The sequence below is a fragment of the Gadus morhua genome, chromosome 15 (genome assembly GCF_902167405.1).
Source record: "Gadus morhua chromosome 15, gadMor3.0, whole genome shotgun sequence".
Classification (NCBI taxonomy): domain Eukaryota; kingdom Metazoa; phylum Chordata; class Actinopteri; order Gadiformes; family Gadidae; genus Gadus; species Gadus morhua.
In genome coordinates, this window is record NC_044062.1 from 14,676,590 (window position 1) to 14,695,210 (window position 18,621).

An 18,621-nucleotide genomic window follows, 5' to 3' on the forward strand; every position below is an offset into this window, starting at 1 on the left:
TAACTAACAACTTTAGCTGGAGTAAAAAAGAGGAGTTTGAATTTTACCGTACAACATGAAAGCACGCTCGCTCAGGCAGCTGCGCGCTCACCTCACCAATGTACACAAGACGCGTTGTTTGAGCATGTTGTGCCGGTTTTTCTTTAGGTCCCAGGCCATGTTAATTTGTTATACTGTAGACTCTAACGGTGAGACCATACTGCTCAGCACGAACGTGTTAGTCAATGCTCACGAGCGCAGCCCATTGGGAGTTAGTTATTTATTGTACATTTTAAATTACACTAATTTTTGACTGTATATGTATTCTAAAACACTCAAAGGTTCTGCATTCAATTCACATATTCGTCAAAAGTGTTTAAAGTGTATTTAAGTTTTTTTTTTTTGTTTTTAATCGGCCGATTAAATCGTAATCGTAATTTTTCTCTGAAAATAATTGGCATCGGCACTCAAAAATCGATATCGGTCGGGCCCTAGATAAAAGGCTGTGGTTTCGCACATGCCGGGAGAATCGCACACGGGAGGCGTAGACTACGGAGGAGTGGATCACTGGATCTAACCGGACTGCTTCCTGAACGCCCCGGGAGAACGCGGCCGCACCGGGGACGATTGAGAGCCAGAGGCGACGCACAGGACTCCCCCGCCTACCCGAGGCAAGACCAGCCCAGCTACCAGGACCCTGGGCCGAGGCATTATCCTGACTCTCTGAGTCATCGGTTTTCTTTACCTTTTTTTCCCATGAAGGACACGGATCCTCGTGAGGCCTTAAGTATTGTGAATAAAAGCCAAATTTTTCGGCCTGAAACGGAAGTCAGTGTGGTAATTGTGGGAACGCAGGGACATTATTGGGAGCAGATTGCCACATATTGTGGAGAACGCAAGCAAACTGGCTCCGCTACGGACTACCCCCCACCACCAATGCAGAGCCCGGACGGAGCCAGAGCTGCAGCCGCCGCCCAACGCCAACAGCGGGACCAAGCCCTAGCTGCCACTACGCAGAGAGACTCTCACGAGAGCCTCGCCCTTCTTCGAGAGGCCGTTCTGCACCTCGCCCAGCAGGCGACACGCGGATTACCCACTTCCGCACCAACGAGCCGACTTACCAAACTTGGCCCAGATGATGACGTGGAGGCGTACCTGGAGGTTTTTGAGAGGACGGCCAGGAGGTAAGGCTGCCCGGAAGACCAGTGGGCCCACATCTTGTCACCCTTCCCTGACTGGAGATTTGATATCCGGGTCGCCGTCCGGACCCAAATCTCCCAGCTCGGAAGGTTGATTACAAGATGGCTCACGGGCGGGGAAGCACCCAGTGTTCTAGACTGCATGCTCATAGACAATGCCGTGCGTCAGTTACCACCAGAGGCCCGGAGAACCATCGCCAGCAACCATCCCGAGACGGTAGATGAGCTGGTGAGACAGCTTGAAAACTGGCAGGTGGCCCAGCAGCTGAGCTACAACGACAGGAACCCCACGCGACAAACTGAGCCACCGTCGGGGGAGTAGAGCCTCCCAGAGAACGACCCTGCCAAGGCACATCGACCCCCTCCCAGGAACCCCGAGAGGACCGACGATGTGTTTCAGTTGTGGTCAGGTCGGACACCTAGCCCGTCAGTGCCCCGGATGTTGGGATGTGTCCATGCCCTCGAGAACCCAACAAGCTCAGGGCCCCTACAATTCTGTTACAGGTAAGGAGGAAAGATACCCAGGCTCTCCTGGATACAGGGAGCATCGTGACCCTCCTACGCCCAGACCTAGCCGGAGGTCGGCGGGGGGAACCGATGGAGGTCACCTGCGTGCACGGGGACACCGCCACCTACGAGACATGTTACGCGGAAGCACAAACCCCCCGAGGGATGTTCACAGCGCGAGCCGGGGTAGTACCACGCCTTCCTGCACCCGTAATAATCGGGAGAGACTGCCCCATCTTTCACAGGTTGTGGAACCCTAAACCCGAGTATAGGCCACCGCGGTACACGTCACAACGGCAGGGACGAGTCGGCCGACCCGCTTATCGTCTGACGGAGATGACCCCATCCTACCGAGCCCCCCAGCCCGCTCGACGGGAGGGACCCCTTGGGCAGGATCTAGGGAACCAGACCACAACACTCCGGCGACCCCGACAGCTACGGAACCGACAGGCCCGCCAAGAGAAACAGAGAGCTCACCCCTCAACGAGTTCTCGGATTTCAACCCGACAGGGCAAGGGGGAACGGATCGGCCCGGGCAGTTCGCCAACGCTCAACTGACAGGACGACACACTGAAGCACGCCTGGAGTCACGTCCTCGCCCACGAAGGACAAGCAAGGGAATCGGTGAGTCCCCTGCCCTCCCCTCACTTCAGCACCCGGGGAGGATTGTTGTACAGAGTGATAGAAATAGGGGGAGTAGTAAGGGAAAAGCTGGTGGTACCCCGACCTTATGTCAACAGGGTACTGTTTATGGCCCACTCTCATCTGCTAGGAGCCCACTTGGGCATGGACAAAACCAGGGAACGAATCTTGGATAGGTTTTATTGGCCTGGGGTGAAGAACGATGTAGTTAGGTTTTGCCAGGCCTGCCCCAAGTGTCAGCGTACAGCCCCAAGACCCTCGGTTAGAAACCCCCTGATACCTATGCCCATTATAGAAACACTGGTCGAACGGTTAGCTATGCACATTGTCGGGCCCCTCCCGAAAACCAGCCGGGGATATAGATATTTGCTAGTATTCGTAGACTACGCTACTAGATATCCGGAGGCCCTGCCCCTTCTCTAGCCACCGCCAAAGCGGTGGCTAGAGAGCTTATGCTCCTGTTCAGCCGGGTGGGGATCGCCAGGGAGATACTCACAGACCAGGGCTCATGTTTCATGTCACGGGTGTTGAAGGGATTACTGAGCCTCCTACAGGTGAGACAACTCCAGACGTTGGTGTACCATCCCCAGACCAACGGACTAGTAGAGCGGTTCAATAAGACCTTAAAACAGATGCTCCGAAGGTCATGGACGTCGATGGGTAGAACTGGGACCAGCTCCTGCCCCACTTGTTGTTCGCCATTCGCGAAGTACCCCAAGCATCGACAGGCTTTTCCCCCTTCGAACTTCTGTACGGGAGAAGGCCAAGGGGACTCCTCGACATCGCCAAGGAGGCCTAGGAGAGTCAACCCTCCCCCCATCGCACAGTGGTGGACCACGTTGAATAGGTACGAGACCGCATGGCCCGGATTTGGCCCATCGTCAGAGAACATCTCCAACAGGCCCAACTGGCTCAGGCCCGAGTCTACAACCGGGGAGCCCAGCTACGCAAATACCGACCGGGAGACCTGGTCTTGGTCCTTATACCCACGGCGGAGTGTAAGTTCCTGGCCAAGTGGCAGGGACCCTACGAGGTGGTCGACAGGGTCGGAGAAGTAAACTACCGGGTAAGACAGCCAGGAAGACGCAAACCCACCCAACTATATCACATCAACCTATTGAAACAGTGGCGGAGTGAAGCGGCCCCATCACCACCCACACCCCTGGCCCTGACCGTCCGCCGTGGGTATAAGGTCCCGCCTCTGGGCCTCAGCCCCGCCCAGAGGCGGGACCTAGAGGAAATCGTCATGCAGCACAGGGAAGCCATCCGTGAGGAGGTCGCCAGAATGCTCCAACTCTGAGTCTTCGAAGAGTCACGTAGCGCTTGGTCGAGCCCCGTCGTCATGGTCCCCAAACCTGACAGGACGTTTCGTTTCTGCAACGACTTCCGAAGACTCAACAAAGTGTCGGAGTTCGACGCCTACCCCATACCCCGAGTAGATAAACTGATTGAGCGGCTCGGTCCGGCGCGCTTCCTCACCACCCTAGACCTCACCAAGGGGTACTGGCAGGTGCCACTCACCAGAACCACGCGGGAGAAGACGGCGTTTGCATCCCCGGGGGGACTATACCAATATACTTTCCTTCCATTCGGCATCCATGGTGACCCTGCCACGTTCCAGAGAATGATGAACCAACTCCTCCGGCCCCACCAGGCGTATGCAGTGGCCTATATAGACGACATTATAATCCACAGTGCTAGTTGGGACGTCCACCTCCGACAGCTGCGGGCAGTCTTGGGGGAATTGAGGAAGGCGGGACTCACGGCCAACCCAACCAAGTGCCGCCTGGGTCTGGAAGAGACGACGTACCTGGGATACCAGGTCGGACGGGGAAACGTCCGGCCCCAGGAGAGTACGGTCGCCACCATCCGGGACTGGCCCCGCCCCACACCGAAAAACAGGTGAAGTCATTTCTGGGTCTGGTGGGCTACTACTAGAGATTTATCCCCGGCTTCGCCACTCTGGCAAGTCCCTTCAATGACCTAACCAGAAAGGCACTACCAGACCGGATAACGTGGTCAGTAGTGGCGGAGAAGGCATTCGATGACCTTAGAAGAGCCCTATGCTCGGAGCCCGTCCTAGTAACCCCTGACTTTTCTCTGCCCCTATTAGTCCACCCAGACGCATCCGAGTTGGGACTGGGAGCGGTCCTCCTCCAGGTCCGGAGGGGGGAAGAGCACCCTGTAACCTACATTAGCAGGAAGCTCCTCTCCAACGGGGAGAATTATTCCACCGTGGAGAAGGAGGCCCTGGCTATCAAATGGGCCCTCGACAAGTTGAAGTATTACCTCCTGGGCCGGGAGTTCACCCTCGTCACGGACCACGCACCACTGAAGTGGATGGCGAGCACGAAGGACACGAACGCCCAGATTACGAGGTGGTTCCTGGCCCTACAAGATTTTAGGTTCCAGGTGGACCACAGACCAGGGCGGAAACACGCCAACGCCGACGCCTTGTCCCGCCGAGATGCTAGGTGGGGAGAAAACAACTCGAGGCTTCATCCAGCGGTGGAGGAGTGTGGCAACCCGGCCCCAACCCATTGGACCAGGCCGCCCAAGGGAGAGGTCCTGGACGGGAGATACCACCGATTCCCACCGGTCGGCGACAGAGGGCTCATTTTAGGTCGCACTTATGAGCCTGATAAGAAGCACCTGCGGTGGAGGAGGAGGCCAATTAGGCAACGGATAAAAGGCTGTGGTTTTGGTCCTTTTAGGAAGAGAGTCCAGACACACGAGGAGGCCTGGAGGCGCCGGGAGGATCGCACACGGGAGGCGTACACTACAGAGGAGTGGATCGCTGGATCTAACCGGACTGCTACCTGAACGCCCCGGGAGAACGCGGCCGCACCGGGGCGATCGAGAGCCAGAGGCGACTCACGGGACTCCCCAACCCTACCCAAGGCAAGACCAGCCCAGCTACCAGGACCCTGGACCGAGACATTATCGTGACTCTCGGAGTCAGTGTGTTAATTGTAGAGACATTATTGGGAGAGACATTATTGGGACCAGATTGCCACAGTATACACAGAAGGACATACCAATGCACAAAATTACCCAAATATACACAAAACCACATACACACACGCCAAAAAAAAAATTATAACCCATTGAATAACTACATTTCCATGAACTTGACCAATTACACTAAAGCACCGATTAAAATTCAGTTCAGTAGCGAAGGGTACCTGATGTGCCAGCAGGCTGACACATCCAGCTTTGTTTGGTCACTCAATGGGGATGTCAAAAGTCAAAGATGTTTGTAGTTTTCTATTTCAACACAGGCTTAACAGAATACTGAACATATTTAGCAGGATATTAAAATCACAGAAATGCTGTTCTTCTTCTCTTCTCTGAGCACGCCAAAGATAAACAAACTTAAGGTCAAAGTCACATGATTATGCTTCACCTGTGCAAGATGACCTTTGGGGAGTTAAAAAAGTTGTTCAACATGGGTTCAGCCACTATAATTTGTTTTCCAGTCAAATAAAAAACAAATCAGAAAATTATAAAACAGGACAGATTTTGGTTTATTAAACGTCCATCAACATTGAAAATCAAGTGGAACAAAGTGGAAAACATGAGTTTGAATTTTCCTTTGCATAATGAAGACAAAAGGTCACTGGAATCAATGGAGAGGGCGAACCATAAGTACTATTAAACCCTCAAATAATAGAGGGAGAGAACTTAACTGTCAGGAGAATGAGGCACTTTACAAATAATCTATTGCCTGTAGCTTCAGATGAGGCTAAATTAAGCTAGTAAGTGAGATATATAGTAATTTATTATTGTAGTTGAGTGGCAACAAATTCAGGAGCACTGCAGGATTTCATGGCTCTTTTTATTATTAATCATATCCTGGTCCTGAGGCTGAAGATCCCGGCTTCAGAACGAGACGAGAGATGCGTCTAGCCAGCCACTTGAGGACCAAAAGAACGACATCAGGGAAACTCGCCAGAATGAAGAACGCAGTACGATGACGTCCTGTCAGACATCACAGATTTAAGGGATAAACACTCCATGAAGCTGCTTCACACACGAGTATCAGCCAATAAACTAAGGTAGGGGAGTGCCCTACTATTTTGCTCTGACGGATCAACGATATGGCCGAAAACATATGGGGAGGCAGAGACAACAGAGCCCCCCGAGAGAAGTCACAACAACCTAGTCGGTGCTTTGGTCCCCTAGTCAGACCAAAGCACTCTACCACTCGCCTAAACAATGTCCAGGTTCTCAAATATATCCACAACAGAAGAGAGCCTACAGAGGGTCCCTGGGAGTTCTCTGGGCTCAAAGTAGCTCTGGAGAACATCCTACCCTAAGATGCCAGAGACATCCAAGTTCCAGATCCTCACTGATTGCTTAAAACTCAAAGAGGCCCATCCATCAACATACTGCATCTCCAGGAAACTGTGCACTGACACCATGTACAACGCAGCGATTTTCCCACTCGGTTGAAAACCTTCAGGTGGGTAGTGCCCAAAGGAACTGTCTCATCTGCCCGGCACAGCGGTTCAACAGCATTATGCAGCTCATCCAAGTGGCTGTTTGCCTATCTTGTTGGTCCTATCTCCACGACGACGGCTTGATTTACTCCATCGTCCTCCATTCACCCAATCATCCTTGAATCACATGACCCCCCTCACCAAGTTGTTCATCAAGGCTATGACCAAAGGCTGCACCCCATAGCCCTCCTCGACTCATGTCGCCCTTCCGAGTAAAAAAAAAGAAAAATACTTTTTAAATCGTAGAATGGATGGATGCAGAATTTCATGTAGGCCTAGATAAAAAAAAATTGCCACTGGAAACATTTCATAAAGTAAACGTAGCCTCATTCCCTTCCATTCGGGCACCGAGAGTGAAAGTAAGTAGGGGGAGGGCAAACTCTGTTTATGTAGCTGCACTCGAAACCGCATCTGAGGCTCCATGATAGCCTGCCTAGTGCTAGACCAAAGGGATTGTCGCAGTTGTCTTGTGAGACGACTGCCTTTTATGAAATTAATTAAAATCTTCAGAAATCCTCCTTTGAAGCTTTGCATTTTTATAGGTAAATTTGAAGAAACGTATCAGTGACTTGATAGGATATTGTTTTCAATTATGTTTGTGTTCATGTTATGTTCTTTGTCAAGTCAGGTTTTTCTGGCGTTATAATTATTAGGAGTTAGGGTGAATGAGTGCATGTATTTCAGTGTTTTACGTATTTGTAATATGTATTAATAAAGACCCTGTTATTCTCAAGTCCTTCATAAAGCCTCTGAGTTGCTGTTTTTTTGGGGGGGGGGCTGCCCTTTTTCTGGTCAGAGCAACCAGTCCCTCAAAATTCCTGTGCACGTCCCTGTGATATAGCATTATGTTGTTTTATCCCAATGGATATCAGCACAAGGTTCTGTATTCAGATTACATAGGCTTATTGTATTTATAAATTGCATGACTATATGGTTACTCAGCTTATACCTAACCGAGATTTTATCCACCTTTTTATTTTATGTTCTTTAACATCCTAAAACCATTTAAATCATTTACATTAAGTTAAATGCCATCCGGACGTGTGTGTTGGTTTATGGTGTCAATAAGATAATAACCCATCTCCCCTGCCTTATTCTTCACTGTAACTTTCCACCATTCACTTTCCTCAGTTAGCCTTATCAAACAGTCATATTTATTACAACTACTCATGTGGAACGTAGAGTCTGAAATATATAAGCATCAACGTCAAGGACCCAGGTCCTTGACGATCAACCTGGTTAGGGGGTCATGTGACTCGAGATCCATGGGGGAAGCATGTCGTTGTCGAGGAGACAGAACCGCCTTAGGCGGACGGCGACTTGGACGAGATGGATGGTGCTGTTGAGCTGCGGGGCTTGACAGAGGGGATGGTACCTGGGGGCCACAAATTTCATGAACACCTCCTAACGACTCGACCATATTAGCTTCGGGCACTTTTAGTTTGTCTGCTACGTACCGAACAAGATGTGGTGTGATTAACAGGTTAGCCCAAGTATTTGCACGATGTTTCTTTCCTGTATTCCAATCTTAAGTCCCACCTCTTAGGAGAACATTTCATTAAGTGACCTGTACACTTGGTATGTTTAGTTCACACTTTGTGGAGATGTGCTGTCTCTTTACTTCTCAGATGTGGCTATTATGCACATAACTACTACTCTAGAAGTGCCTGCTGAGATGACTACACGTTAATGTGAAATGTCAGGTGCAGTTTGCACTGGTACAGAGAGTCCTCCTCACCTCTATTCCAGGACAGCGATGGGTCCAATCCACAACGTGCGCCGATTATGTGGGTATTTCTGCAGAAAACATTGAGGGAAACCGAATAGTCATATTCCATCGGGCCTTTATATAGTCACGTTTTCCCTCCAGTGATTCTGGGCAATCAATGTAGCAGCACTTTGTGGCCAATAAGCAGAACCCGATGCGCATGTCGTTCACGGCAGACCTCCAGAGGAATATATGTGATGGTGTTCCAACCGCTGTCCTTCTGTTGCCACTTGGCACGGCTTATTATAGCTTTTCATTCCAGTAGAGCACCTTTTGCACAAAACTTTTTTTTGAGTGCGAGGCAAAAGGAGAGAAAGGGAAAACTTTTTGTTAGCGAAAGAGTGAGCGATGAAAAGTGACCAGCGGTTTACAGGCCATCGCATTCACCAGGAAACGACAATAAAAACATTCAAAAGATGCTTTTTCAAATTTGGTTTTCTGCCAGTAAATCTAACGAGTAAAAAAATGACAGCGTCATTGACCTGTCACTTTAAGGGTTAATGTTGCTGGCGACCAAGGGAAAATACTATTCAGTCCCGGCGAGTCTCCGCAGCTAAAATCCTTTTCATCCCTCCTTAACATCACAGATGCCCTTGGGAGCCTTGGTGACTTTAAAGAAAAAACAACGAGCCGGTACTCCACTGCACCACCAGAGCGTTTAGAGGTTAAAAGCACTTCTTATGATCCAACCTTCCTACCATATTTTTACTCTGGCATGGTTGTCGTGCGTTCCAAGTGAGGATAAACTGTGAAGTTGTGCAAAGATATAGAGTCTGAAATGTCATGTCATTCATTACAACACTTCTGACAGCGGGTGAGTTAACTAACAGAATCCATGATACACAGTCAATCGTTCCTTTGTCTAATATTTTAATCAATCATGCACTGATTGTTATACATATTTCACCCTCTTACTACAATGTGAGTTGAATGAAAAGGTTGCATTATTTCCAAGGAAAATGTTCAGAGAACTTCTGCGGTAAAGCCATATTTTCAATATACTTTCAATCGATTCATTAATTTAATATTTTTTGTAATGTATTCTTAGAAATTATGCCAAATTATTAAATTGAAGGCTGTCGTGTAGTGTGCCAGGCAAGGTTCTGCTGCACGACCTCGCTTTTCTATTAATCAGAAAACTAATTTTTATCACGGAAAAAAGTTTAACTGGAAAACATTGCTAATAACATTATTATTATTAATAATAATAATAATAATAATGTTTTGATTCCTGATATGATATCTTGATCAGCCAAGTGGGCCTTCTATTAAAGATATGTCAGGGTTTACCGTTGTATTAAAATGTCCTATAATAAACTAGAAAACGTGGAAGTCATACATGCTTATGTGTGCGTGTGATCATATGTTTGTTTATGTATGCTTACATTATGTTCCCGTATGTGGACGTATTTTCACCTATGTGTATACGTACAGTATATAGAATGCATATATGATTTGGTATGTAAACGTATGTTTAGCTATGTGTATGTATGCGTATGTATGTGTACTTATTTTACTGTATGCATGTATACCTATGTGTATGTATGCATACGTATGTGACGTATGTTTCTGTACGTTAACATATGTTTCTGTACAAAGGTATACATATGTTTAGCCATGTGTACGTATTTATACATATGTACGTATGCATACGTACTAATATCTATGTATGTGTTTGTGTGTACGTATGTTTGTGTCCGTACGTATGTATGAGTTTGTATACATGTGTATTAGTATGTATATATGTATACAATATGTGGGTAGGTATGTATTTTATTTATACGTATGTACATATGTATACTTATTTGTACATAATATGTTTGCATATATGCACGAATGTATGAGTTTGTATAAGTATGTTAAGCTATTAGTATGTATGTTTGTCTGTGTAAGTATGTTTGTGTACCTATGTATGCATGAGTATCAACACGTATATATACTATGTATGTATGTACATGTAGGTTTGTGTACATGAGTATGTATGCATACTATTTATGAACCAGTTCATTGGTTCCACTTCCAATAGTTAATTTCCAGCCAGTCTGTAGACGCAGCTTGTTCAGTCTGTTGCACAGGTGACTCTTTAAAGATTGAGTGCAATGTATGTGTATTGGATATTCTTACATATGATATTATCATCGTCATGCTTGCAGCAGTGCGAGAATTTAACATGAGGAAAACTTGTTAAACAAGTATATGTCTCTGTTATAGTGTTCCACGGTAGGAGTGTTTCATCACATAGACTCTACCTCCCCCTATTGGGCTCTGTGGGTAACATACTTAAGCTGGAAGAGGCATGTTCTTAGTGCGTGTGCTTTTTAAACAATTTAGAAAGAGTGTTACTCTATTCTCAAAGATTATACTGAAAGATTGTTTGCTGTAGGCCATAATTATATTATTGTAGAAGAATGTAGAAGGCCCTATTAATTCAAAAGGTCCCTCTGTTGATCAACATATTCTTCTGTTCAGTAGAGCTCAAATATACTACACTTTTTCACTCTAGATTTTATACTGGACTCTAATGCACCGTACGTTGGTTAAGAGGATCACAATAGATTTGTAACACGACTACAACAATCGTCACAGCAGTTGGCAGAAGATAGTCTAAAGAGATACAGAGACTTGGAATAGTCACTCTTTACACTGATAACATTTATTTTTGAGCTGTCGGCTGTATAGAAATGACACAAAAGATTGCCTTCATTTTAATCACATTCCCTCCCCATAGAACGGACGGATGGACAGAGTTTTCTCTTCTTTTCTATACTTACTATTCTTTAACGCAGGCTATACCTTCTTCGCTTTACTATACTCTCATGTAACCTACTCTCCTGTTCTTTACTACACTCCACTCTACTCTATTCCACTGCACTGTACTCTTCTACGCTGTACTAACCTCCAGTGTATTGTGGTCTACTGTAGGTGATAAGAGTAGCTCTTATCACCTATATGTCTCCAAACACTTTAAAAGCCGCCTGAGAGTAGCTTTTATCACCTATATGTCTTCCGGAAAGACCGGATATGGGGAGGAAATACTAGCCTGGTCCTACCTGACCATCGTACTTCATTTCAATTGTACAGAAGGTCTGGATCTGCCCAATTGACAAACGTTCACTCACTTGGAGGCGGGTGTCGAAGTTTTAAACTGATTGGATCTGCCCAGTGCCACTCTGGATCTGCCATAACCAATCGCATAGCGTTTGGTCGTGACGTATGTCATGCGACGGGACCGGCTCCTTCACCACTAACGGAGCCAGCTGGAAAATCAAACTTTTCCCGAACCCGATGGGGAGAAGCAACATCATGGCCACCAACAAAACTCAGCAAAGCTTGTTCTTGCTCCGACTTTAATTGATCGATATTCGGCAGCGATCCCACAACAGACCGAATAGCTTCTCTCGTATCCTGCTCCATTGTCTTCCAGGTCTTCCTCTGACTACAACTGAAACTGGCGCGCGACCTCGACGTCATCGTTCTCAGCCACTCCCTCTGTTCGCTGATTGAACCGCCAAAAATCTGGCTTCCAAGGAACCCATGCATATGAAGCAGACCCAGACTACAGAAGTGAAATGAAAATTGAGCGGAAGTCGGTAGGTGGGCGGCGGTGCCAGGCTAAGGAAATATCTGTGTTGCCACAAAAATCCATTTCAGGCACAGCGCTGGGGGTAAACGATTATTTATTAAACGATTAATCTGGCGATTATTTTATCGATTAGTCGACTAATCTAATGACTAATTGGACGATTATCTATTTTTCTGTTGCTCGATTAATAAAGAAATGTGTCTCAAATAAATACCAAAAAAATCTTACTAATATACTTTATTTAATACGGAACCCGTAAAGGGACATGAAAAAAATGTGTGCGTATACTCTCTTGCGCTCCGCCTCCAACTACGAGATGGTTAGTTACATCTTTCCTGCTTTCGGCTCCCAGACCGAGGAGCACAGGTGATACGTTCCCTCCAGGGCCGATGCTCTCTCGGGGGCATGACCCTTCACTTTGACCGACATTGAGTCTGCTTATAGGTCGGAATATGATGGAATGAAGCGGCCACCGATTCTTGACAGGCTGGGTACTTTATTCTTACACACAACCGGCCTCGTTTATTACTTCACTAGACTGACACGCACGCTATCGCTCGCTCTCCTCGCTCGTCCACCTACTCGCTGACGACACACACACACACACACACTGCCAGTGATATGCGCACGATATTTCCCCGTGCTCATGAGATACTTTCTCGTGCGCACGAGATACTTTCTCAAGCGCACGAGATACTTTCTCGTTTGAGATGCTCCAACATTGCTGTCGTGCTCTTGTGATATGCCAACTCCATTTGGCAAAGAGTGCAAATCACAACACCTTTCCGTTTAGGACTTTACTTGAAGTATTTCCATACCTTTGATGATTTCGTGCGAGGACATTTTCCTTTATTGTGACTTTCGTCCATTTCTCCGTCGAAAATCGTCGACGGAGAAATTTGACGTCGACGAATTTTTGCGTCGACGTCGCACAGCTCAGTGCCCCTGTCATGCAAATTTGTACCGGCTGCCAAATTTGTACCGGGCGCGTCATCCATACGTAATCCATTCCAAACCTGCATGGCAGCAGATGATCGCGTCGTCCGTTGCCGGGCAGGTTTCAAAAAACATTCGCGCTCATGTTGCCAAAGAGGAAATAACATAATACAGTTAACGGATCGCTAGTAATGTAATTTTTTGTTGGGTTCCTTAATAAACACACGATGTATCTTGGAACAGACATCAACATGCAGCGCGCCAATCCAACTGCGCATGCTCCGTGTGACGGTCTAATAACTGATGTTGATATCAATACAGATAACACTTGTTTTTACTTTATATTTGTATTGTATTTAATTGTTTAATCAAATGTAGCAAGTAAACTGAGTGTTTAAAGCAGGTCAAGGACGAAATAGCACAATACAGATAACGGATCGCTAGATAGAAGGTTCGCGAATGTTCACGTCATTCGACGCGATCGTCCGTTGCCAGGCAACGGACGAAGGGATCATCTGTTGCCAGGCAGATTTGGAGTGGATTACGTATGGATGACGCGCCCGGTACAAATTTGGCAGCCGGTACAAATTTGGCATGACACCCCTCTCTGTCCACCGGAGGGACCTAGTCTGCCTTGCGTGCGTCAAGTCTTGTAGATACTCCTACCCTGACTTACATTTGTCACTCTATATGCAAAACTGAACCACACCTGTAAGCACTCAATGTAATAGAGCATTTTGGGAAATGGGTCCATTGTTGATGTTTTTGATCAATAAGTGGCAATCCTGAAGATTTCATGGAAATAAATGTCAGTTAAGTCAATATCTATCACCAAATGAGTTACCACAATGGTGATTGAGCCTATGGCCTAAATATGAATGCCCTTGTCTTTGTAGTATTAAGGGTTAGCTCTGTTTGTCGCCAAAGTGAAAGAAACTGGAATCTTTGCAATGGCAATTTAAGACCACAGGTACGTCTCGCCTCCCTCCATTTGAAATGTTTTGGACACAACAAAATAATGACTGATGCTAAAAGAAAATAGGTTAATTTTAGCTCAAAGGAAAAATGGCTGGTTTGGTCTGCGGGGTACTGGAACGGTACTAGAGCGGTCCTGATGGGCTGTGTGATTGAGGGTTCTGTGGGGACGAAGTTAACTCTACAACATGCTCTTTTGATGCATCACTTATCTTTCTCTGCATAACATCAAAACTGGATGGACCACTCTAGCCTCAGAGAAAACCCATTTTTTTTACTGTAGTATTTTAAACGAATACAGTAAAAAATCCTGGGTCCCATTATATTATGTCCCAACAATTTTGAACTTAATCGCTTTCTCAGGTGTAATCGTACATAAAATATACTATCCGTTTTGGGGTAATTTCAAGTATAATTCTCCACGAACATCAAAATATAATGTATACATAGGGGAGGAACGTTAGGATAGCCAGGCTCGATAGCGGGCCTTCATGAGCATGCTCATTAGCCTAGGTAGCCTAGCCGACCCTGAGCAGGTAGCTTAAGCATCCTACCCACTAGGCGACTTTTAAAGTTAAGGCAAACCTCTGCAGTACACACTGTGCGACTGTTTCTTACTGTCGGGTCGGTGGTCCACAACCAGCATCTTGTTAGTATCCCCATGGACACTCTGATTATCGATACTTTCTCTGAAAACTTTAGCCTGGGACCCTGACGAATCTCGCTAGCTCATGTTTCATTTGCTCTGCAGATTAGGTCGGGCTCCCGGCACCAAAAGTTTTCTGCCTGGTACAAGGTAGTCCGTAGAGATAAGGGAATTTCAAACTTAATAGTTTAAGGCTTAATAAGACGTGAATTGGGTTCTCATTTGGATCCTAATGTTTCGAGTCTGTTGCTTCCATTAAAAAAACGAATCTGTCAGAGGCCTACTTTTTACTTAGAGTACATTTCAGAGCCTTTACTTTTCCACTTTTACTTAAGTTAAGAAGTTAAATCAGTTTTTCTACTTTTACAAGTCATTATTTTTTGTACTTCTACTTCAGTAAAGAATGTCTGTACTTTTACCACCGCTGTTGAATACCAAACTTGAACTGCATGTTGATCATTAAAGGGGTAATCTTCTATTCTCATCCAGATGGTGTATCAACACTCTCTGCGGGTGCATACCTTTGTGTGAGGAAAGAATTAAACATTTCCCCTGCCGTCGTCTTCCTCCTCGCAGGAGAGAAGCCTTTCATATGTGAGGCCTGTTGGAAGTGCTTCGCGTCCAAGGAGTACTTGAGGCGCCACTCCAACATCCACACCGGCTCCAGGACCTACAAGTGTCAGCAGTGTGTGAGGTGAATGGTCTCTAGAAGAAACGCAGACTATCGGCCAATGCTGCTATCGACTAGCGAAAGCAGGACAGATTTCAGATTCTAACAAGCTGAATATTCATATAATGTTGACAACTGGCAGGATAGCCTAGTCTTGTAGTTACAGTGTTTGAATGTCAGCCAAATGTGACTGGGTTTCAGAGCCCGACGATACTGGATTTAAGGGGTTGATCCCAAAATTGGGGAGTTACAAAATTACCAATAACGATATATCGGCCAATATTCAAAATATAGGTGCATCGGCAGTTCGATATATATATTGTGGTTTCCTGGGATGGAGCAGCTTCTTTTTCGGATTTGCTAGTCACCCTCAGTAAATTCTTCGGTGACAGCAACATCGCATTAAAATCATGAGCTGACTGAATCAATTAACTGTAGTGTTAACGTGTGTTTGTAGGTCCACAAACAATCTCAATGTTAACCACCACTTCGGCTGGGTATCGCGATGAATTTTGTGATATTCTGGATAATTTGATAAAATACCAATTTTGCTTAGATATAAAAGACATTCTCAGAGAACTAATGATCTAGCTTGTAGAATGACCCCTCTAACTTGTTGAATTATTACAAAAAATGTATGTTTACATTAAGAATTGGCCTTAAAGCAGTAACATTAAAGGCCCAGTTTGTAGAATTGTGTAGCAACTAGCGGTGACTCCCTTTCCTACCACTTACAGTGTCCTGTAGTGAGCTATATTTGTAAGGTGCCAGTAGGTATTCCCGTTGGGTGAAAAGCTACAATAATTTAAATCGCACAAAGGGATATTTTTGAGTGCTCAAACCTGTGAATAAACATAGCCTCCTGCAAAAACCACTGTACTAAAAATAATCACACATTGATCATGCCATGGGAACACACCCCCCCCCCCCCCCCCCTCCTAAAACTCTTTTTTTCCCCAATCTAAACACTGTACCTTTAATGTATTTTTATTTAAAATGACCCAACACACTATCCCAAATTAATGCAAGTTGAAGTACCAAAGACTGGCCACGTGGTGACTAACAGGATTAAGCTTCAAGCATTCAAGGGGAAATGCATTTAATAAAGAAATCAATCTTTGTGTTCTTGTTGCGACCCAGGTTAGATCTCCCCCGTGGTCATATGACACGTCATTCCCTCTCTTCTTCAACCTCTTGCCCTGTCTCTCTTCACTGCCACTGTTCAAGGCATTTTCTTTGATCTATCTTGAAATGTTCTGCATCAAAATCGAATAATTTCAATTTAATATTGACTTGAATTCAGAAAATATATTTTTTAAACCGTGCCATAACCACCATCTGTCTGTCGAACCGGCAACATTATTTGTCCATCGATCGACTCCACATACGCACATCCTGATGCTTTCCCCAACACACTGACGCCTGCCGATCCGACAACGCACTCGGTGGAGGCCGGTCATGACATCAACACACACACAGGCTTCATGGCCATGCTCAGGCCCGAGCGAGGAGCGCACGTCATCAACTCCCTCAGGGATCCATCCATATAAGATCTTGGATGTCAATGAAGCCGAGCCGTCGAGAGAACTTGGCAGTGAAAGTGAAAAGGCCTTGATCATAGCTTTGTGTGCACTCTGGCTGTGCCTTGTAAAGTTAGCCTTGGAGAATATGAACTACACACTTGGTGATTATCTAGTTAGTGTGCATTCAAAGAAATGGGTAAAATCTAGGGATGTCCGATATTGGCTTTTTTGCCGATATCCGATATGCGATATTGTCCAACTCTAAATATTAGATTCCGATATCAGCCGATACCGATGTCGATATTTGGGTTATTTATTTTTCCTCAAACCTAATTTAGGTAACATTACATATCTCCTGTTGTGGAATTAACACAACATGCTTAATGTTATTGTGATGCCCCACTGGATGCATTCTTGAATGCAACAAGGCTTTCCAAATGTTAACATTGTCTGTGCAAAATAAGAAAAATACTTCAACTTAATTTAAGGAAAAGTGCCATGTTTATTTTTATTTTTTAATGGTCTCAGACAACAGTTTGGATTACACTCTCCCTGAGATAATCTTGAACAATGCCCACAACAATAGGGCAAACTTGACTTCACAAATGATAAAACATTGTACCTGAACAACTATGTGCAACATAGCAGTATGTTTCTTTAACTAAAACTCAATAACCTTAATTGAATAAATGCACAAATATGAGTCAATTACAATGCACTGTGCACTGTACTGCACAATTTTGAAAACATTTATTTGAGCTATAAATAAAAAATAAAAAATAAATCGGTTTTAAAGGGACTCTTACCTTTGTTGCATTTTTACACTTTTTTTGGATAAGGTTAAATTGGTATTAATAAGGTAATAACACTCTAATATGCAAGACAGACCCACCAGGAGTAAAAACAAACAATTATTTTACTCTCATAATATTTAGTGAAAACTTCAACCAATAAAATTCTTCGGACCGAATGACCTTATTGGCCGACAGACCTGTCTGTTTGCTGCATGGATATATAAGGTTTTCCGTCTGCTTCTTGTGGCGCATTCGGGCCCGCGTCATCAAGGCGCGTCCTCAACTAGAGGGTTTGTTTTGATTCCACGGCAGGCAGTAGCGAGTAGCGACCGTAGCGACTGACGATGGCAGACCAAAGTGGTCCACGGCGTACTGAAACTGCACCATTCAGTCCGATTAGGGGACTCATCTCGGACTCAGACTCACAGAGTTACCCTCCTCTGGAGCCTCAGGAAGACCTCCAGACTGTTGGCCACCAACTGCACCATTCAGTCCGACAAGGGGACCCGATTCGGCCTCAGACGCGAAGTTGTCCCGCTACTCTGGAGCTCCGGGAAGACCTCCAGACCGTTGGCACCCAACCACACCACTCAGTCCGATTACGGGACCCATTTCGGACTCAGACGCGACGTTGTCCCGCTACTCTGGAGCTACAGGAAGACCTCCAGACCGTTGGCACCCAACCGCACCACTCAGTCCGATTACGGGACCCATTTCGGACTCAGACGCGACGTTGTCCCTCTACTCTGGAGCTACAGGAAGACCTCCAGACCGTTGGCACCCAACCGCACCACTCAGTCCGATTACGGGACCCATTTCGGACTCAGATGCGACGTTGTCCCGCTACTCTGGAGCTACAGGAAGACCTCCGGACCGTTGGCACCCAACCGCACCATT